At 38.7% G+C, this 24,938-nt stretch overlaps 1 long non-coding RNA gene and 1 pseudogene across 1 annotated transcript; one reads left to right on the top strand and one right to left on the bottom strand.

Annotated features, from left to right (window-relative positions):
- LOC140941743 (transient receptor potential cation channel subfamily A member 1-like) overlaps positions 1-24,938 on the bottom strand; it is a 171,050-nt pseudogene that overhangs the window by 62,163 nt on the left and 83,949 nt on the right.
- Positions 3,693-6,368, top strand: LOC140942238 (uncharacterized). The gene is made up of 2 exons (XR_012166515.1): positions 3,693-4,190; positions 5,807-6,368. It is a non-coding gene; the product is annotated as an uncharacterized lncRNA (long non-coding RNA).

Raw genomic sequence — 24,938 nt, 5'->3', positions numbered from 1 at the left:
AATGGAAAAAATTGAACTGAAAAGTTATTAAAGGTGCTAGTATTGATATTACTTTCTCTTTCTTGTTGTGTTTGTCATTTCTTTAAGTTTTTGTTGCCACAGCTGTCTCTTTTGGAACCTACTAGTGTTTTTTGAAGGGGCTATGTTAACAGAATAATGCTGTTTTAGGTCTACGGTAAAGTCCATTATACTTAGTGCCCCAAACAAAAATTGTCCTTGTCGAGTTAAAAAGAGGGATATGAAACCAATTTGACCAGGGAACGATAAAAATAACTTTCTTTGAGTTTTGCAAGCATAGCATGAAAGTTTTAAAAAGTTTGCTCGTCCAACACGCTAGCAACCCATGACTATAGGGCTCCTGGACGCACATGTTTGTTTTTCGCACCTCGTACGTCCCCAGATTGCTTTATACTACGCAGGCTAGAAGAAACATGGATCCAGGGGATGCAATTATAAATTAATTCAAGTCCCATAACTGGAGTTGAACGTGTAAGGGCTGTAAGGGCTGTAAGGGTGTAAGGGCTGTAAAGATGCAAGGGTTGTAAGGGCTGTAAGGGCTGTAAGGGTTGTAAAGGCTGTAAGGGCTGTAAAGGTGTAAGGGTTGTAAGGGCTGTAAGGGCTGTAAAGGTGTAAGGGTTGTAAGGGCTGTAAGGGTTGTAAGGGCTGTAAGGGCTGTAAAGGTGTAAGGGTTGTAAGGGTTGTAAGGGCTGTAAGGGTTGTAAGGGTGTAAGGGCTGTAAGGGCTGTAAAGGTGTAAGGGTTGTAAGGGCTGTAAGGGCTGTAAGGGCTGTAAGGGTGTAAGGGCTGTAAAGGTGTAAGGGTTGTAAGGGCTGTAAGGGTTGTAACGGCTGTAAAGGTGTAAGGGCTGTAAGGGTTGTAAGGGTTGTAAGGGTGTAAGGGCTGTAAAAGTGTAAGGGTTGTAAGGGCTGTAAGGGCTGTAAAGGTGTAAGGGTTGTAAGGGCTGTAAGGGTTGTAAGGGTGTAAGGGCTGTAAAGGTGTAAGGGCTGTAAAGGTGTAAGGGCTGTAAGGGCTGTAAGGGCTGTAAGGGCTGTAAGGGCTGTAAGGGCTGCAAGCTATCCTTTTAACTCTCCCCTATCAAAATCGCTTTTAAAAAAAAGAGCCACTATTAAATAGGGAAAAATTGGGGTTTTTTTGTTTGTTTGTTTTGGTAGGCCAGATAATAGGTACCTCATGGGCAACGTACACGATTGGGTAGCAAAGCAAGCGTAAAAACAAGCAAAAAGACAAGCCGTTAACGCCAGAAATACATCTGTTTTTGCTCTTGCAAAATAAATTAGACTATGGGTGTTGTGTGTTTCGCACAAAATGTACTGTCCACCTGTTAGGTTCCCACGGGTGGAGTTCACTGTTATGAACCCTACGCTCCGTATCCGATTAAAGTTCGTTTATTGCAGTATCAATGAAGCATATGGTGAGAACGGAAAAGACATAAACAAGCGTTACGCAATAAAATATAACTAAAATTAAAGGAAGTCGAGCGTAAAAGAAACCTAAAATGAAAGACAAAAATGAAACAGAACTTGCGTTATAGTTTCTCCAAGCGTATTAAAGAAAGAAACTAGAAAATAGGAAAAAAATTGAATGCAATAATTCCGTAAAAAAACTTCTTGTACTCTCCGATAAGATCTGGTAAAAACTCCGAGGCTACACAATTGTGATAATACTCATGTATGTCAAAAAAAAAAAAAAAAAAACAGGTAAAAAATTAACCAAGTAAACCAAAATAGAAACGAGCATAACGGGATAGACGATTTCACAAAGCCACCCTTGTTGCCTAATAAACCACCTGCCGGAATCAAATGTCATAAAAAAGGCATTATTATGCCCCTCCCCCCAAAAAACTACTGTTGCCATGACAACAGCCTAGACCCTTGTAAAAGGCTGGGTTCTCGCTACGCCATTTTGCTTTGATCATTGTTGCTTTGATAAAAGAAGAGGTAAGCGTCTTAATATATCCCGCATTATAATCTGAAACTGCTGTAAGGGTGTAAGGGCCCTTACACAAGCCCTTACACTGAAAACCTATTCGTAATTCATGACCGGTATATTCTAGAGGGCTTTTGACTCTTGATGTAAGTGAAAGACAAACGCCATGTATCTAACTTCAATCTTCCTCTGTCGTGTGCTTTTTTTTCCCACTGGAGACTTATCATTTTGCCTTGCTTCTTTTATCTGTGAAATAATTGTAAAAAAAATATAGAAATTTGAGATAAAAAGCTCAGTCATAGTGTTTTAAATAAATTTTTTGGCCCCACTCCCTTTTTACTATCGCTCCTTTTCTTCAGAAAATCCCCCTTTCTCTTTACCTTTATCAAAACTTAAAGACCCTGTTAAAAATGTGTAGCGAACCTAATGCTTTTGAATGGAAACATCACATTTCGTGTACATGTATTGTCATTAAGTTCGTCACCTGTGAAATTTGACGTTTGAATCGAGCCTTATTATCACATAATAAAGTCCAGGAAAATTCAATCAAAATTTCCCTCTATGCCTAAAGCTTAAAATTAAACTAAAGAAACACTTTATATTATACCTAGCCTGCATAACAAGCGTTTCCAATCGAGTTATTGCGCGATTTAGCCCCTCCCGGCCCCTCCTTCCTCTTTTTTTGCATTCTTGCACAAAACTCGCGCGGAAAAGCTTGCTACGCGGCTATTTTTCTACCTTTTTAACCCCCAAAGTTATTGTCCAGTAATAATAATGAAGGGACAGCTCGGTATGTTTGAATGATTGTTATTAAATGTTGAAACATACCCAGCTGCCACTGTAGTGGTAAAAAAATCAATGGAATATTTTAAAAATTAATTATGCAGTATGAGCCCCATTACGTATAGAACCCAGAAAAATCAATAGGAAGAGATACTCACGTTCGTAAAACATCCGAAGTCTTCAAATAATCACACCTCTTTGTCTGATAAACTGCACTGAATCCTGTTCAAATAAGCTTATGTACTTGCTTCAGTAATATGCCCATCAAAGTCTGGTAAAGACATTTTTATTGAAGTACACTGTCAATGAAAAAAGATATATGTATAAGTCTTATATTATTTCATTACCTGAGTAGTTCTCGCAGATAAATATAAACTGTTAGAAAAACCAGAGTTGGTTAATCTTGATGTTAGTAGGTTCTCGCATGAAGTTTTGAGTTGAATTGCATTGTGAAATATAAGCCAGGCATTACTTTTACAGAAATGCATTAACCCTATTAAGAAAAAGGGCTTGATCTAATGTAAACTCTACTGTGATACAGAAAGATTTTTATAGTTTACTGAACCAGATTTAACGATCATAAAAGCTCCCAAGCACGATATACACGCCTGTTCGGAGTTGGTTTCTGTAAGCTTAACATAGTAAAACAACTATGAAGTTTGAAGAAGAACTATTGCATGCACACATAGAAAAGAATGACACGTACCTTTTGAACAAGTTTGTAGTCTAAACTCTATCAGAGATAAGGGCGAAAATATTTGTTAAAAAAAAGCTGGACTGCTTCGTACAAAAAAGCAGCTTTTGTTTTCTTCAGATCTGCGTAGTTTGTTTGTTTGCGCGGGCGGAGAGACAGGGCTTAAAAACGGCTGATTGGTCGAGAGGTTGTGACGTGAAAAGCGATCTCGTAGTTACTACGCATGCGGAAAGTTAAGAATGAATGATCTTGTTGTCAATATGGCGGACGATCGGTGGCCGATTGGGAGCTGTATTTCGGCGCATTTTTCAAATTTCTTACCATATCAGGACGTGTTGCTACAGTAGTTGAGATTTATCAGTTTGTATTAAATTCCTAATACACAAAACATAGTGTTTTGGCTACTTAATCAATAGATAAAAGAGCAACATGTTTTGATGCAAGTAAGCGTCAAGGGAATCAACCGTCAACAACATACAACTCAAGTGGTTTGCGACTTTTGGTCATTGCCTGTTTTGTATGGAGTGGCTTCTAGAAGAGCCGTTTTGTGTTGGAGAAGTCTTTTCCATGGATTGATGACGGCCCCTCAAGCTTGACATTTGATTTCGTACGTTTAAAGATGCGCGAAGCGGGAAATTTCTTTTTCTGGATCATATTAAACAGCCCTCGTCGAAATCTTCTGCATCATCATCTGCTTTCTGGTGTAATGAATTCCCTTCGTCATCATCTTTATCGTCGCCATCGTTATTGTCATCATCTCCGGCAAGGTATCTGGAAATATATTTTTTGTAACGTTCTGGTTATGTTAAATGCATGTTTGTATCGACGTTTGTGACAATGATCACGCGTGGCTTGCTTGCTGAAATTTTGTGAGCTTACTTGAAGTTGTACAAGTTATTGTTTTCTCTTTTACATGCTAAAAAACTCAAATGGTTCATGAATAGTAAGCATTATATAAAATTTATGTAGTAATTTCTTGTTTTCATTGTTACAACGATCAGTCTCGAGATCAGATAGTAAGGAAACACTGTTCACGTGATAACACATTTCTTTTTACCTGCTTAATGACTGAGCCAGTTCTTTCATCCTTTGTACCAACAAATTAAAGGGTAACATGAGGGGCAGTTTACTCCCTCCGTCCAGAAATAACTGTGGTCTGGGGATTGTTGGTTTGTGTTATGCACAACTGAATTATGTTTTCGAAGTTGCTGTTGTGCACATAGGTTGGCATGTCACATTTCAGGCAACAATTAGGCTCATGACCAGGAAAAGCATAGCCAAGGGGAAAGCAATGCTGGTCTAAATTAGGATTGCTAAATGGAAACTAGTAGCCTAGGGCTGAAAAACTAATGAGAATTAAAAATATATCTGCAAGGCTTGGCCGGGTTATTGAGATAGAATCAATTTTCACTTCTTTGTTTACATGACGAGAAATTTCTTGAGTGACAGATGCAGAGACTGTAGATAATAATAATAATAATAATACCAGTATAAATATTATATCTTTTCAATACTTGATACTTTTTTCTTTCTTTGGAATTTTTTTTGCATTTTCACTCTTCTTCATCCACACGTCACTGAAGATGTTTATAAAAAATTCTGCTGCCGAAAATACCAGTGCAGGCAAATTTTTCCTTCCTCTCGCACTTGTGCACTGAGGTAGGAACCATTCAATAAACTCATTGTCATAGTTCTACCCCTGAGTGCATGGAATGTTGTTCTTATTTCAGGTGGCATTGCCCACACAGGAATTGAACATTCCTTATTTTTGTTGTAGTTCAATGAAGACAAATAGTTCAGTAATGACATTACGAGTTCAGTAAACATACACAAGCCTAATGACATTCCATTCTAGGTGCATGCATGGCCATTTATAGTCTTACATATGGTATTTATTTTTATTGCCTGGAAAAAAAGTAGTTCAGTAACCACATATCAGGTCAATAATCACAATAGTTCACAAACCACACTGCAGCCCAGTGCTACAGCAATAATTCAAGGAATAATTGAAATGCCTATCATTGAAGTGCCTATCATTACTTGGCTGTGTAGCCGCGTGATGCGGTTCCAGTTGAGACCCACAAATTGGCCCTTGCTCACCATAGAGTCTCCAGTAGCTCAAGTGGTTAGAGCATCCGACTAGATCACGGAGGGTCGTGGGTTCAAATCCCATCTGGGACTCGGATTTTTTTTTTTTTTCCGAGTCCTCCTCAAATTAATATCTTGTTGTTGTTGTTTCATCTTTAATATAATAATTGAAATCATCTATTTAATTCTTTTGGGAAGGATGTGGAGAGGGGATGGGGGATAGAGGTGGTGGTCTGTATTTACATAGCTGTTTAAAAATTATTATGCCTGATGAAAATATATTATGCTTTGACAGAAAGTTATGAAGAAGATAGAAGAAAAGTCCAGGAGTACACGACTTTGAAGATCAGCAGATATGGGGAATTTTTCTCTTGCATAGTTCAGTAAAGACACAGTAGTGAAGAAGAGATGTCCCAGAGTGCATAATGAAGAGGAGCAGTTGATAGAGAAAAAAGAGAGAAAACAGGGGAAGTTAGAATTGAATGGTGCAAAAGACCAAAGAAAAAAATATTCTGTAATACATTGTTTTGCAGTTTTTACCTAGATGTACACCACTAAGTTTCTTTTCTGTCTTTTGGCACATCTTTAGTACTGCTCTCTAAATTGAACATTATTTTCACATTTAAATTGTTTCCCGGCTTGTCTTAAGATTTGGTTAGCCAAGCGGTCTAGCTGCCCAGCCATTACTTGTAGTTGGTCAGCCACTCGCTTGGCTTCAATGACTGCTTGTTTAATGTTTTGTTTCGTTTCGCTGGTTGCTACCAGGGCTCAAAATAACTGCCAATCAATAAACAATGTCAGGCCAAGGTGACCATTTGTCCAGACTAACTCTTGGTTTGCCAGCCATTTTGAGTGGACATGTACACTGCTAATGGAGTTGAATTTATTTATATTTTTTCTTTTTAAGCTACTATGTTTAAATTATCCTCCTGGTATAAATCATCGTATTATTTTTAATATTTTGGACATGACCCCTCAAACAATAGACTTAACCGAGCTGATTTTCTTTGGCTGGTCAGAATGACCAGCAACAGTCAAAAAATTACTTTTTTTTTTACTCAGACTACTTAGTTTTGTACTTCATGTACATTTCGCAGTTTTTGCATGTATAGCCCTATTTTAGAAACCTCTTGGCTCTACTGAAATATTTGGCTATTACTTGTAGTAAACTACTTGGTTTCGGAACAAACTCAGGCTATGCAAGACTGCCGCATGCAACCCTTGATTTTTGGGGCTTTCTTCTTTTCTCTGAAAGGGTGTGGTTTTCATCAATGAATATTGCATCAAAAATGTCTTGTTAAGTTCCAGCTGCATGCTTGTCACAAGCATTTTCCATTTTAGATGGGACATAGAGTTTTTCCTCCATTGTTATAGTGTCTGATGAGAGCCTTGTGGAATTGTAGGAACAGTGTGCTAAATAATGTGCCCCCCTCCCCCCCTCTCCCTTATGAAAAAGAATTTTACAATAAGGCAGAAGTAATGATGTAACTGCAGTTGCCATTTTCATGTTACTTGTGAGAATTGCCTATGTACTACAGAGATAAAACTTTAATTTACTTAATTTCTTACAGTCAATTGTGTATATTTGCTCGGGACTGTTAAAAGGACTTTTAGAAGTGGTTACCTTTCAATTTTCTCTTCTACAATATTATAGTATCGTTCAGAAAGTCCTCTGGAGTTGAGCACTTTTGCTGAAAAATGTCTGTCAGATATGACATAATACATAACAGAGTCTCATGATCAATACGGTGATTGGATGCATTTTGTATACATCAGTAATGGTGTAAATAGGTCCAAAGTACACATGTATATGTCTTGTTTGCAATTGTGTACAAAAACTACAATGGCTACCTTATTTTTTCTAGAAGTATTATTTAAATTCTCTTTCCTTTCCCAGGCCCCTTTCCTTCTCCAGGATTACAAACGTTTGTTTGAGTTCTCCATACTTTGGGCTCTGGTCTGTGGACGTTCATGAGCAACAGTTTCGTTTGTTTCCTTTAGTTTTCTGCAAATGGTACTTTTACAAACAGATACACTTCCAAAATAACCACGGGATCGTCCTTCTATACCCGTATATACAAACACGTCTCCAACAGGCCGGAATTGAGCCTTCTCTCATAAAAACAAAACATCATGAAAAAGATTAAAAATAGGCCGATGACAGGCTGGTTATAAGCTCAAATAACATCATAACATTGGAGACGCACGCGGCCAGCCGCAGAGTGTAGCTCGCGGTGACAGGAAATTAAAACTCAACATGGTACACAATGAAGTCGCATGAAGTTTAATAATTTCAAGTTTTCTGAACACCGTCACTTACAAAACAAAGCAAAATTATGGTTATCAACAGTGTGTACAAGACTTTGTACGCCTAAATATACAGTAAATATGAACTAATCTTTCAACTATCGGCCGGAATCCTATTTCAGTTTCTCTTACCAGCCGCAAGAGATGAGAGTAAAGACAGCAAAAACAGAAAAATGCAATGTTCTGTACTCACGAACTGCACCTTCATTTCATCCATATGCAAAGTCAACGACGCCCACGAACAAGAAGCGATAAAAAATTTTCATCAGAACGAAAAAAAAGTCATATTTGATATTTTGTACAAGAATGAATAAGCTACAAGAAAATGCACTTTAAAACCTTATAGAAGCCGAGACCACCTTATATCACGGCAAAACTGTACCTTGACTGAATTCTGAAAAGGTGAAATATTGTTTTAAAAGGCGTTGTGTTGATCGCTTCATTAAAATCACACCACCGTTCCGATTTGCGCCGTCGTGCATCAAACCCAAACAACAGTCTTCGTTGTGTTCAGTGACGCAGAATTTGAAGGCCTTGGGCGAGCAAGATGTCGCAAATAGCCGTCAGAATGACGTGTAGAATTTTCATTCGTCGTCCGCCATTTTGAAAATCGAATGGCGGGAAGAACCCCAGAGTTTTAATGCGCATGTCCAGCCGTTTTTAAGCCCTGTCGGCGGAGACAGTTTGCAGCCGCGACAATTTCGCGCCAAAAACAGGGTGTCTTGCTTGGGTTCAGTCTTCCATCGTCCAGTTGTTGAGTCATTGTTTTGCGTCGCTATCATTTATTCATCGTATATTAATCGATCAAGGGGAAAATGATCCACTCAAGATAAGACAAAAACAAAACTCACTTAATTCACCTCGAAAAAGTACATATTCCAGAACATTTTCAAAAATAATTATAAACACCAATTACAATGATTACCAGTCTGTGTTCGGTATTGTCGTATAAATATCTTTAAAACAGCATTCAAATACAGCTAATTTCCTTTCTTAAAATCAGTTTCGACATAAGTGTTTGTAGAAGTAATTCATTGCATATTTGCTCTAACCCTTGACACCATTCAAAAGTGTTGTAAAAGTGTAGCGGTCGTATTTGACTTCATTTTTGACTAGTATCAAAGGTGTGGTCACAGCCACTACTCTTTTGACTTTATCTTTGACGTGCGTCAAAGGTAAAGTCAAGGTTACCAGCATATTTGACAACGCCTTTGATAAGGGTTAAAGGAATAGCAAAGCATTGATGCATTTGACTTGATCTTTGACGCACGTCAAAGGAGAAGTCAAAGTTGTTACCAATTTGACTTCACCTTTACCGAGGTCAAAGGAGTAAGCACAGAGGTTATATATTTGGCGACATCTTTGACGCGCGTCAAAGGTGACGTCAAAGCCAATACCATATTTGATTTAACTTTTGACGCGTGTCAAAAGTGTTGTAAATCCAATTTTTCGTCCCGTGACAGTGTTTGACACAACGTGATAGGTCATAAATGTGCACAATAAATAACAGGGGTCCGAGGATGGACCCCTGCGGCACTCCAGAAGTTACGGCAAGCTCTTCAGATGACTGAGAATCAAAGTGCACGAATTGCTTTCTTTCCGTGAAGTAATTAGCGCTATACAGACTAGTTGCTGACAAACGCATTGACGGACAGCTGAACAGGACCGGGCGAAAAAGAAACAGAAAAGGACACGACTGCAAGACACAAAAATCCCTAAACGACGTAAAACAGACGCTAACTGGGTCAGGAATATTTCTTTCCGTCCCTCAGATGAGACTGAAACACAACTATTTTCCTAGGGACTTAAACACCCGGTGACACCTAAACAAATGCCAACTGAGGCTATTGTACTTAGCGTTGAGGCCGTTCTGTCTCGTCAACACGAGCTATCAGAATCGACTAAGGATAACATCAGAAGTAAAGTGACCTCTACTTTACAACCAGCCTCTCTACCGAACAGCAACTTGAAACCTGAAACTGAAAACCGACGAGAACATAGTCATACTTCCCCCAGAGAGGTACGGGTGACTGTTGTTATGGACAAGACAGACTACAACAACAAAAAAGACGCCCTTGTTAACGACAAACTGACCTAAGAGGTACTTAAACGAGACCCGAAAGCGGCACTGCAACGCAAACTTAACAACAAACTGCTTTAATACTCTGAAGAAAACCGACAAGATCTACTTTCGACGCTACAACAGACTGAGGTGTAGTGTTCCGCAGCCACCCAATATACGTATAGGCTACCTACATTTACACAAACCCAACATACCTATGCGGCCCATAGATTGTTTCCGTGGGTCCCCGACATACCAACTGTCAATGCAAGATACTTAACTAACGTACTGAAACCTTTGACTGACGAATCTAGACATAAACTTCAGTCTACTGAGAATTTTATTGGCGCCATCAAGACAGTATAGATACCTGACGACCGAAAACTTGTGTCTCTTGATGTGAAATCACTGTTTACCAGTATTTCACTTTAACTGGCTCTAGACTGCACGGAAAAAGCTGTTAGGAACTTTACTATTGAACTACCACTACCTACGGGCGACATTATGGAGATACTCAACCTCTGCCTAACTTCGACGTACTTATAGTGCAACGGCAAACACTACAAACAGCTATACGGTACAGCTATGGGCTCTCCAGTTTCTGTTGTTGTGGCAGAAATAGTTATGCAAAACATCGAGGAACAAGCGCTAGCTGCTCATATGCAAACTAAACCTCTTTGGTTACGCTACGTTGTCGACACTTTCACCACTGTACACAAGGACGAAATAGACGATTTTCACAATCACCTTAACAAACCGAACGGGGACATACAGTTTACCGAGGAAATCGAGGAAAATAGTAAAATACTTTTTCTAGACTACTTGGTCACTCGGGACAAAAACAGACTACGAACGGCAATTACAGAAAGCCGACACATACCGACAGATTACTAGACCAGTCATCGTACAACCCGACCTCTCACAAGGCTACAACCATACGAACTTGTGACGAGACGAGCGCAATTAGTTTGCGACTCGCCTGACAGCCTACAAGACGAGACTGACTACCTAAACTGAACAACGGTTTTTGTAAAAACAACTACAACGCAGACTTTATCAGACGAAACACTCACAGCAAGGCTGATTCCAACACTCAGACCAACGTCAACTTCGCCCCTGTTACGACAGCGACTATACCGTACATCAGAGGCACCTGTGAAACTATCGCACGTATACTACAACCTGACTATATACGTGTTGCACACAAACCTAAAACCACTTTACGACGACTACTTACTAACGTCAAGGAAAGAGACAAACCGGAGGACAGACAGGGAGCAGTATACAAGATCAAATGTTGCGACTGCCAGGCTACTTACATCAGTGAGACCGGCAGAAACCTTAGCACGCGACTGACCGAACACAAACGAGCGACAAGAAATGATGACGTTAACACGTTCACATTACTGGACACCATTTACAGACGAAACATCAAATCGACTGGGACTGCCACATGTATTGCGTATTCTACAGACTAGTATCAACGACTCACTTTAAAAAGCTCGTTTATTAGAACAAACGTCACTGAATCGTAGTCAACAATTACTGGTACCGTACAAACGCCTTATTGACGAACTCAAGCAAAACTAACTACGAGAGAATGACTGGACAACCGACAATTTGACTAACAATAAACGACTGTTTCACTGTGACAATAGACGGATCAAAACGCACCAATGACATTACGAGTCTTCGAATCCAATAACATCACGGCTTAACTGATAGACGGCCAATAACATTGATTGACCAATCACATCAATAACCAGAATTTTTCAAATACCATCAACTGACGTGATACAACTCACTTTACTTTGAAGATGACTATCGCACAGGTTGTCAAAACGTCAGTCTCTGTCAACAACAGTCCTATTCAGGACTACGTTCACCCGGACGATCATACTCAACCTGCTGATGTTCGTCTTGTAATGGAAACTACTGTGATTATGCAAGTAGCGGAAACTAAATTCTTTGGTGTTATTATTGATCAGCACCTATCCTGGAAACCTCATATTAGTATATTATCAAAAAGAAAGGTCAAAAACTGTGGGGATTATTACGAAAGCCGGCTTTTATCTATCATTCAAAACCTTGCTGACCTTATATTACCTAACATACTGTAATGTTGCCTGGTCCTCCACCTACTACTCCAACCTAAACTGTATTTACCTTTTGCAAAAGCGCATAGAGCGGCTCATAGCAAAAGCTCACTTTCTAACCAATACCGCACCTATACTTAGCCAACTTAAAATCCTTGACTATATAGCATTAAGATGGAATCCATTACAAAATTAAATAATTTTAATTTTCAGTAGAATACCAGAATAATTTCAAGCATATTGCATTGGTTTTTTTACACTTTTCGAAGGCTACAAATGTAATAAGTTATATAAAATAACTCAAAAGCAAAGGGTCTTAAGGGAGCCCAAGAAAACAAACTTCAAAAGCTTCAAATTTCACAAAATGAAATCTTACTAATGGCAATTTAAAATTACCTGTGTTTTCTCAATTCCTGAGAAATTTGAAATTATTTTCTCGGGCTCCTATAAGAACCTTTTCTTTGGAGTTATTTCATATAACTTATTACATTTATAGCCCTTGGAAAGTGTACAAAAGAATGCGATATGGCTTAAAATATTCTGGTACAAGGTTTTTGTCCACTGAGAATTAAAATTACTCAATTTCCTAATTGATTCCGTCTTAATTCGTTTTTTTAATTTCTGTTGCTACTTTTATGTTTTTGTATTACTATATCTTCTACCTGGTAGCTTTAAGCAGTAATCAGGTCCACCAATATGGAACTTAACTAGCCTCTCAGTATAAACCACTTTTTTTGTAGAACGAATAGCAGTATCAGAATCCTTTATCGAGGACTAACAATCTGGAATTCGTCGCTTATTTCACTAACCTGCCCTTCTTTATTATTTGTTTCTTAAAAAAATCTCAAAAAATTATCTCATTGATAGTAGTTCTGTTGCTTAAGTTTTGTGTTCTTTACACTCTGTACTCAAGCAGGTGATTAGTAATCTTGCTTAAGGAAGGCTATTAATGTAAGCTCCCAGCTGCGTTAGGCTTTCGTGACACATTAATTTATAATTTCATTAACAACTTTTTTTTTAACGCGTTAAATGTTATGTTGTGCGAGTGACTAATGAAAACAAACAAACAAATAACGAATATATAAAATACTTGTACCTTGTGTTTTGTTGGTTCATTTTCTCGGTAAACAACTTTGACAGCTGATCAACTACATTTCTTTCCGCATCTTCGGGTGAATATTTTGATCTCCCACTGACCAACTTGCCCCCGAATCCCTAAAAGAAAAAAACAACACTAAATTAATAAAAAACGCGCCGAGTGCATTGTTGAGTTATATAAGCACGCGGGAATTTTTAACAACACGAGAGAAGTGCTAGAGAAGCAAGAACCGCAGGCGAGTGTTTCTCGCACTTCTAGAGTGTTCTTGAAAATTCCCAAGTGCTTATATAACTCGACAATGCACGAGGAACAAGTTTTTTTATTTCTTTTATAAAATAGAAACGCAAAAACGGGTGCCCTTAATTGTTCTGAAACGATCAAATTAAAAATCAATCGACATAGTTTTACATTTTTTTAAAAACTTTTTCCTTATAGATAAAACACAATCCTTTTTTTATTTCTTTAACAAAACAAAAAGTTCATTTTTAACTCTTTAATGAACTGAAAAGACAAAATCAGACAAACATATGTAAACATCGATAAACTCCTTACAAGAACAAAATCTTGAATGTTGCGAACTACTTTTAAAATCATTACCAATCGGCAAAATGTCCGTGAAACTGTTTACGAAACAGTTTCGCAAATAAGTTCAGAAAAAAACGAAATTAGCAACGACTTTCTGTATTCTTCGCCCTTTTTACTTGGAACTTCGGTGTAAAACGATGAGAGACTTTAATTCAGTTGTTTGTCGTCCATTTCTTGTAGCTCAAGTAAGCGTGGCAATTTTTGAGCCCTCTATTCTATGACAAAAAGTGTAGTTTCTTTAAGACTACCATTCCACATAAATAAAGCGTCAATTTACAATATGCTAGTGCAGATGATACCGAAACGTATTACAAATCGTATAGAACACGGGTGTTTATTTGTGCTAAAAAAACTGGGTTTTTTTCTAGTTGCTTTGTTTTGTCTTACCTAAACGAACTCCCGCTATTTCAGTTCGCAGTGATTTCTCTTATTCGTAACGAAGTAATTTGTTTTTCTACGTTCTTTCATACCTTTAAAAACTTTTACAGCCCAACTTGTTGAACTTTTGTGGCTTTCGCCTCTGCCTCTGTTAAAAGTTGATTTTTGTCTTGTTCACTCTGGTGTACAAACCTCGCATTCTTTTTTTCAGTTGAAATTATATCCAACCGGCAATCAAATCTTGTTGCCAGTTTTGTAACCCGCAACGAGGCTTTTCGGGGGTGGGGAGTAAAAAATTAGCCTAACAGACTATGCACGAAAACGAGGTTGGCGAATAAAATGTCTTACAACTTTACAAACAGTTGATAAAATGACACCAAAATAACAGCACATGTAAACCTCGATGTTGTCAGTTTTTTCCATCATAGCCAGTGGAACACTTCACTAGTCACGTGACGAAGCTAGCATGAAAACAAGGCTGAGAAATGAAACCTCTTATACCTTTATTAACTGTGGATAAACGAAACCAAAATAACAGGAGACATACAACTCAATGTTTCCAATGTTAGCCTAGGCCAATGGTATACGACACTAGTCACGTGACGAATCTAACACGAAAAAAAGGCTGCTAAATAAAGCTTCTTGCAATTCGTATAACTGTGAATAAACCAAAACCAAAATAACGGGGATATAAAACGCAATGTTGTGAGTGTTTGCCTAACCCAGTGGGACCCAGCCACTAGTCACGTCACATAGCTAGCATGAAAGTGAGGCTAAGCAATAACTGATTATAACGCTCACCGCCTGATAACGCTATCAAATGTGGGTAAAACGAAACCAAAATGACAGGAAATATGAACCTCAATGACTTTAGTTTTGGCCTTAGGCAAACACTCACTCAGTAGTGGCTGAATTCGGTATTCTCTGGCATATTACGTGTCTAATCACGTGGCCAAAGTAACACAGAAATGTGCTGATGGTTTGTAAAATTTTTGAATGGTCCTTCAATCCTTTAATGTCGATTAAGATACTGTATTTACATCCAGCATCCAATGTTTTACAGATAAGAGATCGATTTTTCAGCTGTGGTGTACAAGAAATTTTGTGACCAGACCAGGATATTAGATGCTCTCGCTTTAACCAATCTTTAAAAGTGACGAAATAGTTAATAGCTTAACTCTTTTTACTGTGAAGTGGTCAGCTAAGTAAAATGCTCATACAGAAATATTTCAGTGTGTCCAACACTAATTTTGTTTTACTTTCACTATCTTCCCATGAAACCTAGTCATAAAAATCTTCCTCTTAATCTTCATCGTCATCATCATTACCATCATCATCATCATCGCCATCGTCATCATCACCACCGTCATCATCACCATCGTTGTCTTGCATATTTTCACAAAGTTTCCAAATGTCTGAACAACTACATAAATCGGTGCAGTTTAGTCCATGCTTTTCTACATTGGCAGCGTTTTGTTGAGCATCTCTCCTTGGCGCATTTGCACGTTACAAGGTAGGTAATGACAGGCACCCATCCATTTTCATTCGCTGTCAAGCCAAAGGTTTCTGGAGTGGGATTTGCGACCTCGTCATAATTCCACACTAGAAGTTGATAGTGAGCTATTACGATTGCTTGACTTGCAGCTTGGGTTGGTGGTAGCCTTTCTGACTGGGCTTGCTTCTTTCGAAACAATCACCCACCATCTCAGTTCTTTCACCGTACAAATATATGTCCTTGTTACATACAGCTGGCACACAAACTTCTCAATTAAGGCCGTCATCTCTCTGCTGGGAATTGCACTTACTCCAAGAGCTGAAAAGCCACTGATGACTTCTTCATCAGCTTCTATGAACGTTTTCCAACAAGATGCCTTTCATTCTCCCGAAACAGATGTCTCTGTCTTGTCTGATAGACGTTACCCACATCTCTGCAAAAACACCTCATTCGTCACCAGCACGGGCCAGAATCATCGCGAGATCAAGCATGAAACAATGTTTCACGCTCTTTGCCCTGAAAAAGCAGCAGCCCTTCCTGCCTTTCATGTTTCAAACGGATCTGGCAACACAGGATGCTTTTCTGAGTCTTAACTGGAAAAGGAAAGGCATCCGGCTGGAAAATGTCCATACAAGGTGACGAAGATGAATTCCTCAGTGGCTTTTTGGCTCTTGGAGTAAGTGAGATCCCATCAGAGAGACGATGGCCTTAATCAAGAAGTTTATGTCCCAGCTGGGCATCTAAAGCTTCCCCTGTTACCTCTGGGGTCTCACAGGGAACAGTTTTGGGCCCTCTTCTATATTGTTGACGTATGTAAATGACCTGCCCAATGGACTGCATTCTGAAGTGAAACTCTTTGCTGATGACGCACTGTTGTATCATATTCTCGCAAACGATGCAAATTACGATCAACGACAGAAAGATCTGCCCAAATTAGAGGAATGGCAGCACCGATGACGAATTGAGTTCAAACCCTCACAATGTAAAATTCTTTGCATCTCGACGAAACAAAATCCACCAAAGAGCAAGTATACATTTTTTTGCAACTAAACTTAATCAAGTTGAATCTATCTCGTATCTGGAGTTACCGTGAAGAGCAAGTTGAAGAGGTCCCAGCATATTGCTCCAATCTCAACAAATGCTAGTAAGACCCTAGGGTTGATTACACGTAATCTCTGGAATTGCCTCAAGAATGTGAATGAATCTCCATATTGCTCCATTGTTGGACCTAAACTAGAGTATGCGAGCGCCTCTTGGGACCTGTACTACGAGAAAGACGTGCACACATTAGAAAGAGTTCAAAGAAAGGCGGCACGTTTTTGCCTCTAGAATTTCAACCGAACAGCCAGCGATACAGATATGCTTGGGGGACTGGAATGGGATACTTAGTATGGTAGTCTGGTAGGTATTAAAACAGATCGAAAAACTTCGTGCCGACGAATAGCGAGACCAGAACACATGGGAGCCATGCGTTTAAGTATAGAAAACCCAAAATTTATAGAAAGAATGTCTTCAAGTTCTCTTTCTTTCCTAGATCCATATGTGAATGGAATTCTTTGCCTTCAGAGATTGTAAATTCTAAGTCACTGAACTGTTTTAAAACAAATTTAGCAAATTATCTGAGATATGAATGAGACACAACTAGGATGTTGTATTTATTAAGTCTATTCATTTTGATATATTTCTTTTTATATCTGTACATACATAAATAGGTTCACCTATTCCATTTTTGCTACTTGCCATGTGTTCTACTTCTTACAAAAAGTTGGTGTGATGTCTAATCGACTTTACCGACGTAATAAAATGTAGATGTAGATCTACCAAGGACAAATATTTGTACGGTGAAATAGCTGAGATGGTGGTTGTTTCGAAAAAAGCAAGCGCAGTCAGAAAGGCTACCACCAACCCAAGCTGCACTAATTGAAGCAATAGTAAGAGCTTAGTACCAACTTCCGTTGTGGAATAATGACGAAGTCGCAAATCCACCCTTCCATCCCCAGAAAACTTTGGCTGGACGGTAGATGAAAATGGTTGGGTGCCTGTCATGACGAAACTACCACAAACGCAATTATCTACCTTGTTAAGAGCAAATACGCTAAGGAGAGATGCTGAGCTAAACTCCACCGATTTATGTAATTGTTCAGACAGTGGGGAACTTTGACAAAATATGCATGACAATTTCTTGTACACCACAGCTGAAACATCGATCTCTTATCTGTAAAACATTGGATGCTGGATGTAAATACAGTTTCTTAATCGAGATTAAAGGACCATTCAAAAATTTTACAAACCATCAGCACATTTCTATGTTACTTTAGCCACGTGATTAGACACGTAAAATGCCAGAGAATACCGAATTCAGCCACTACTGAGTGAGTGTTTGCCTAAGGCCAAAACTGAAGTCATTGAGGTTCATATTTCCTGTCATTTTGGTTTTCGTTTTACCCACAGTTGATAGCGTTATAATACGTTCATTGCTCAGCCTCGCTTTCATGCTAGCTGTGTGACCTGACTAGTGGCAGTGTCCCACTGGATTAGGCAAACACTCACAACATTGCGTTTTATATCCCTGTTATTTTGGTTTTGGTTTATTCACAGTTATACGAACTGTAAAAAGCTTTATTTTGCAGCCTCGTTTTCATGTTAGATTCGTCACGTGACTAGTGTCGTATCCCATTGGCTTAGGATAACACTGGAAACATTGAGTTATATGTCTCCTGTTTTTTTGGTTTCGTTTTATCCACAGTTAATAAAAGTATACGAAGTTTCATTTCTCAGCCTTGTTTTCATGCTAGCCTCGTCACGTGACTAGTGAAGTGTCCCACTGGCTATGGAAAAAACTGACAACATCGAGGTTTACATGTGCTTTTATTTTGGTGTCATTTTATCAATTGTTTGTAAAGTTGTAAGACATTTTATTCCCCAACCTCGTTTTCATGGATAGTCTGTTAGGCTAATTTTTTAACCCCCCCTGAAAAGCCTCGTTGCGGGTTACAAAACTGGCAACAAGATTTTTCTTGTTATTTGAGGTCTTCTTAATACTTCTAGACCAGTTGCTTGCTTTCCGCACGAACTTCCCACGAGAGTACAAATGCTTCCAGACTACCTAGTGCATCTCTTGCACTTCAGCTCTTTTTGGCTTTATAAGTATTTTTTCATTCATGTTCTTAATGAATGAATTAGCTACTATTTTTCGAGGCGTAAACAGAATAAATTTGGGAAACAGCTAATAATTTCTAAAAGGAATTCAAAGCAAAAATACACCAAATTTTATGCTGATAATTATATCACTGATGACAGGTCTTTCGTTATCCATAGGAAAGACCGAAAAACTGGAGTGAGGAGTTTTTACATCGTCAGTTATTCAAATCTTATCTATTTTCCAAAAGGACCACTGGAAACAGGTGTTGTAATCAGAGCAGAGCATCCCTTTGCGTTGGAAGGAGTTCTGACCTGATTGTTGTCAATGAGTCAAAGTATCAAGTAAAGAGTTGAGTAAATGGTGAATTTAAGGCTTACTTTAATCTTCTGAAATACAGAAACAGCCTTCTTGTTTGGCTTTCTTACAGATTCTGTTTGATGCAATCGACGGAGAAGCCACAGTGGCAACTTATCTTTGAATTCGTGAATAGTTTCGATCTAAATGACAAAAGGGAGAGAGTTAATAATAGGATTAGGATTAACCTCGTACCTAAATCTCCCACGACTTAGGGTAAGGGAGATGACTTTCCAGCGTAAGAGAGAGGGAGATCTAGGTGCCCGTGAGATTATATATATATACATATAAAACTAGTCTGCCAGTTGGCATGCATAGGAATAATTATGAGCTGATGCTCATTGGGAATTCTAGACGCTGAAGTTAACTTGTGGCGAATCTATTTTCCCTTGGTAATCCTTTACCGCTCTAAACGTTTCTTGTCCAAGTCTCTTTTCAAGGCGTGTTTACCAGCCGCTTTTTGAGGCCAAGCTCAACCCCCACCCTGACCGAGGAAAACGTGAAAGAATGATTGTTTCTTTTCTAAGTAGATAAGTAAACAGGTTGCGGTAAAGATAGCATAGTCGGTAACAGCTTATCCCAGTTCCTGTAACATTAGAGCGGCTTTGATACAGGGGAGTATTTCATTCCCTCCTCCTCTTCCCTACACAAGTCCCTGCTCAGGTTAACGCTGACCTATAATCAATCACAACACAGTTTCATTTTGCTTTAAAAAACAGTGACTTATCAACGAACGGGCTCTTTTAGTTGAAGAGTGTATTATCATAACCAACATCTGCGAGGAATATCTGAACACGATAAGCGATTTTTGATTCTTCATAAAGAACTTTCTGAACACTCATGCATCTCTCAAGGTCAATAGAGACTTAAGTATCTTTCTGCGTGTCTGACTTGTATGACTAAAGCGAGCTAGTGATCGGCTCTTCTCTCAGCATTGTAGATCGCAAGTACTTATTCACCATTGTCATAGTGCAGACTCATTTCTCTGAGGTTGCAGTGGATACTGACTTGGCCAGGAGAAAAAGTGGCGACTTTTTCAGTTGTAAGGGACTGGTCAAAAAGTATAGGGGGGTGGGCCGGAGCAGAGAGGGGGTGGGTCATGGGGTTTTGAGCCTTGTGCAAGGGGTGGGTCGTGCAATTCTCTGCTACCCTTAGGGGGTGGGTCACCCTACTTTATTACATAGATAGGCACTAACTACTAACGAGACAGTTGACTACACTTGTTATATAAAACACAGCCAGCTGGAATTATTGCTAAAATACTCACAAACCCGTTGTGCGAGAAAATACAAAGGGTGACAGGCCGCACATCTATACTGGCGTGTAACCCTCTGTTAACCCTTTTTTTTTCCTCTAACGAGCATGTCCTTTAATGATTTCCCTTTTTTGTAAGGAAATGATTGGTGGTTCTTTTAAACTTTATTGAAGTTATAGTCGGTTTTGTTTAAGATTCAATTTTTTCATTCAAGCTTCCTTTGTAGTAGACACTGAGGGCTGGTATTGTGTCACGAATGGCAATATTTCTTTTTCCTCCTTATTGTTTTGTTTTAGGAGTTTAGATTCCCTTTTGTGAATTTTATTTCTGATAGTAGGTTTTTTATCAAAGATTGTGGTAGCCTCCGCCCATCAAGCGTTTCTTTTTAAATTTGAATTATTTTCCTCAAAGGTTGTTTCTGAGGAGTTTTATCATAGAATTCTGAAGGCTGCTCCTTTGACAAATCCTTTGTAACATTTGAAGGGTAACACGAGGTGAAATGTGTGTGCAAGAAGGTTTCCGTTTGCTTAAAATTTGTCTTTGCATACAGGATAAGGTTTTCCTTGAATCTTGTACCTTTGTATACAACCGTGTCTAAAACCGCAGTCTCAGTGTCAAATGTTTCGGCCGTGAATTCAGTGGTTGGGTGATGTAAGTTTGCTTGTTCAATGAAGGCCTTGATGTCTGGTTTACTCATGTCCCATAAGGAAAAGAGATCCTGTATGTACCATTCCCAAACTGTTCTACAGACAGTTTTGCTTAGAGTTGTTGTTAGAGGAGACAGCGTGGCCGAGTGGTCAGCGCGTCGGACTCGCAATCCGGCGGTCCCGGGTTCGAGTCCCGCTCTGGCCACTTGCTGGATTTGTGCTCGGTCGTCCCGAGTTCAAATTCTCGGCCATGCTTGTAAATAGCCAACTGGTTGTCTCCTGTCAGTTGGGGTTTTTAATCCTGTTTTGTTGTATTTGAATTATTTGTTTCTAATATTTGAGTGGAGTGCCTGTAAATTAGCTGGACAAGCTAAGTGCTCTTTCCACTATAAACAAGCCTTTAACCTTTTTTTTTTCAATATATGTCATGAAAATATTGGCAAACGAATCAAAACTGCTGTCTTTGCGCCCATTGCAGTTCCATGGTTTCGTAGGTAGTGCTTTCCATTGAAGTGGAAGATTTTTTCTTTGAGGATTAATCTAAGCATTTCCGGCAAGTAATGTGTAGGAATGGGTTGTTTTTGTAGAAATTTTCATATGCTTTGTGACAGACAATTTCAGTATACCCTCGGTTAGCTGTATATTTGTGTCAAGACTCATAACGTCCATCGAAACAAGAAATGGTCGGTTTTTCACATTCGTTTATTCAGTGAAAGGTATGATTTTTGTGATTTTGATATTGTTTGTAGCAGTGTATCAACAAATTTTGTAAAAGCACAGAACAAGGTTTTATTGGATTATTAAGAGGAAACCAAACATCCATGTTTTAACTAGGGGGTGGGTCATGCAATTTCCAACCTTGCTTTAGGGGTGGGTCAGTCATTTTTGCGCCGAAGGGAGGGGGTGGGCCATGTGTTTTTTATCAATCACATTTCCAAATGCTCCGGCCCACCCCCCCCCCCCATACTTTTTGATCAGTCCCTAAGGTTTTGAAGTCTGTTTTGCTGAGTGTATCGTTGTCAAAGACGAAGATGGCCTCAGTTGAGCTTAGTATTTAGATAGATTTTCAAGTAAAGAATAATTCAGGGGAATTGGTTCGTTGAAAGCTAAGTTTCAACATCGGTAAACGCAAGTAGTGGGTAAGGCACAGAATTATCCGTTTCCATGCGAGGGAATTTCATTAACTTGCGGGGGAATACATTAACGCAGATGACGTCATGCATCCCATTAAGATAGGATGATGTCATAGTTTATTTTCAGTTGGTGAGGTGACATCAGCATACCATAGGGGTTGACGTCATCAAAAATGTTGAGATCATAATCTATAAATAGAAAAGTGATATCATGTCGCTACTTGGTCATGATGATGGCATATTTTTTCAGGTATGATGATACCATAGTTTATTTTAATTATGTGTGTCATATCCTGATGTGGGTATGATGTCATTGTTTATATTACTTTAATTAGGACTTTATATATGGAACAGTAATCTGAAAAATGGGTATCACTATCGTATGATGGCGAGAACATTTTGAGTCAGTGTGTGTTTGTCTTTATCTTAGTACTATCCTGTATAGACAAAAGGTTGTAAAGATTGTTAAGTGATCAATAAAACACAATTAAATTTTGGTTGTTTATAGTCTTTTATTGAAACGCAACAACAAAGAGGTCCAGTCTAGGTCTAGGTCTAGTCTTCATCTTGTGGAATAGGCTGCTTTTCATACAGTCGATTGAGTAAGATTTTTCTTTTATCGATCGCTAGTTCTGTCGATTCAAGCAAATCAAATCCGTCAGTATCTTTAAGCTCTTTTTGGGTTTCCATCACTTTTATGAAGGTGGGGTCTTTTTTTATTGCATGCATCCACTGTAGATTCCTTAAGAGTACTTTCCTTAGCTCTTTTCTGTAAACAGGAACGAGAGCGTTTTCGGCTTTAATACGAGCCACGTTTTCTGAATCTCCGTTCCCTTCGTATTCATTGATCAATGCGTTGAGCTGGGTCTCATGGCGTTTCTCGGCTTCATCAAAAATGCGTGACCAAGGCTCTAAGCTTTCTGTTTCTTCTTGGGAAGTCTCCGTTCCTTGGCTGGCTTCAGATCAGATTACTGATCATATATAAAATCCTTATTAAGGCCATATAAACAATGACATCATACCCACATAAGGACATGACACACATAATTAAAATAAACTATTGCATTATCATACCTAAAAAAATTTAGCATCGTCATGACCAAGTAGGGACATAATATCACTTTTCTTTTTATACATTATGATCTCAACATTTCTTGATGAAGCCAACCCCTAGGGTATGCTGCCGTCACCTCACCAACTGAAAATAAACTATGACATCATCCTATCTTAATGAGATGCATGACCTTATCTGCGTTAATGTATTCCCCCGCAAGTTAATGAAATTCCCCCGCATGGAAACGGATAATTACGCGGGGTGACAACTCTAACAAAGGCTGTTTCGGAAGAAAAACAAATTTATTCCGGGAATCTGGAGATTTTGCCCGGAATCGGGAAACCTGGAAAATTTTTCGGGAAATATGAGATATTTTCGGGACATTGAGCAAAGATTTGATATTACATGTTATCAAACAATATATATACAGTGATATGCACCCAGTGTATGCGCTGTATTCTATGTATTTTGACACTTGAAAACGGCTGAACTTCCCATGATATGAAAAGACCAATCAGCAGCGTTTCCAACTAAAATAGCATGAAGTTCGAGTGCAATTGACAACGTGCAATCCTTAGCAGATTGACACAAGAACCGTACCGGTGCAAGGCACATACTATCAGTTCACTCCAGATCCCATCATTCATTAGTTCAGGAGTATTTTTACGCTGCACGTTAACGAGTTTTAAGAGCACATTCCACTGATTGCATACTGGAAAACTTGAAAGAAGTACGTAAGAAGTATGTAAGAAAGAAACGAAACTCATTTAACCTTGTTAAACACAAATAGGCCATAAAAAGTAGTATGTCTGTGAAGACTTTTTAATCATCCTGATCTCGTCGGGGTCCTTCTGATTTTGCTCGAAAATCCTGAATCCCGATCAATATGCGTTCGGGATAGGAAAATTTCAGATTTCGACAGTTGTTCTGAAATTTTCAAATGAATTCTTATGATAATCATACAATGACACCACACAGAGTATACTTAGTTGAAAGTGATATCCAGAGCAATTTCAAAAACCGCACAACTTGTATAAAATGAAATTGACTACTTCTACGCGAAGTCACGCCAATAAAAATAAGCATAAAAAGGACAATTGATTAAGAGAACACTTTGGACAGAAGTTGTTCTCTCAGAACACTAGAAATGGCGTTTCAGAGCACCGAGATTTTCAAATTTTCTGGGGGAGCATGCCCCCAGACCCCCCTAGTGGTTGGCCCCTTCACTGCTCGCCTGATTCATCGGTGATTAAAAAACAAAAAAACACGATTTTATATACTTAAAAAGTTTTGACAGTCTTTCTGTGTTAACATGATACCCTCTAAACGAAAAAATAACTAAGGTTAGATAATTAACAAGTTACATAATTAACAAGAAGCTGCAAAAACTCTCCAATCAAAATTTTAATTTTAATTGTTAAAACAATTTTGGGAAGTTAAACATTTATGGGGAATACCACGGAAAAATTGGGGAGGGTCGACGAAATTTCCGGGAGGAGATAAAGTTATTCATAGGACTGCCCAAACAGCCTTTGTTAGAGTTGTCACCCCCAGTGATAATTCTGTGCCTTACCCACTGATGACGCAAAATTAAAATAGTTACCAGGGCATGGAATTATTATTTCTTTTTGGTGGAGCCACTTGGATACTTAATATTCAAAGTGGTGGCCAAACAAGGAAAATGTTTTACTAGCTCAGAAGCTATTTAAGAGCTGAGACCCTCCAAAATTTGTAATTTTTAAACTCTATGATTTTAACAGGTAATTAAAGTAAACAAAGAGGACCCCTTATCAGTGTATCGATTCGAAAACCAAGTAGCC

This window comes from Porites lutea, chromosome 6, assembly GCF_958299795.1.
Source record: "Porites lutea chromosome 6, jaPorLute2.1, whole genome shotgun sequence".
NCBI classification, from domain to species: Eukaryota; Metazoa; Cnidaria; class Anthozoa; order Scleractinia; family Poritidae; genus Porites; species Porites lutea.
Note: the sequence above shows the minus strand (reverse complement) of the source record. Positions and strands in the feature narration are given on the sequence as shown.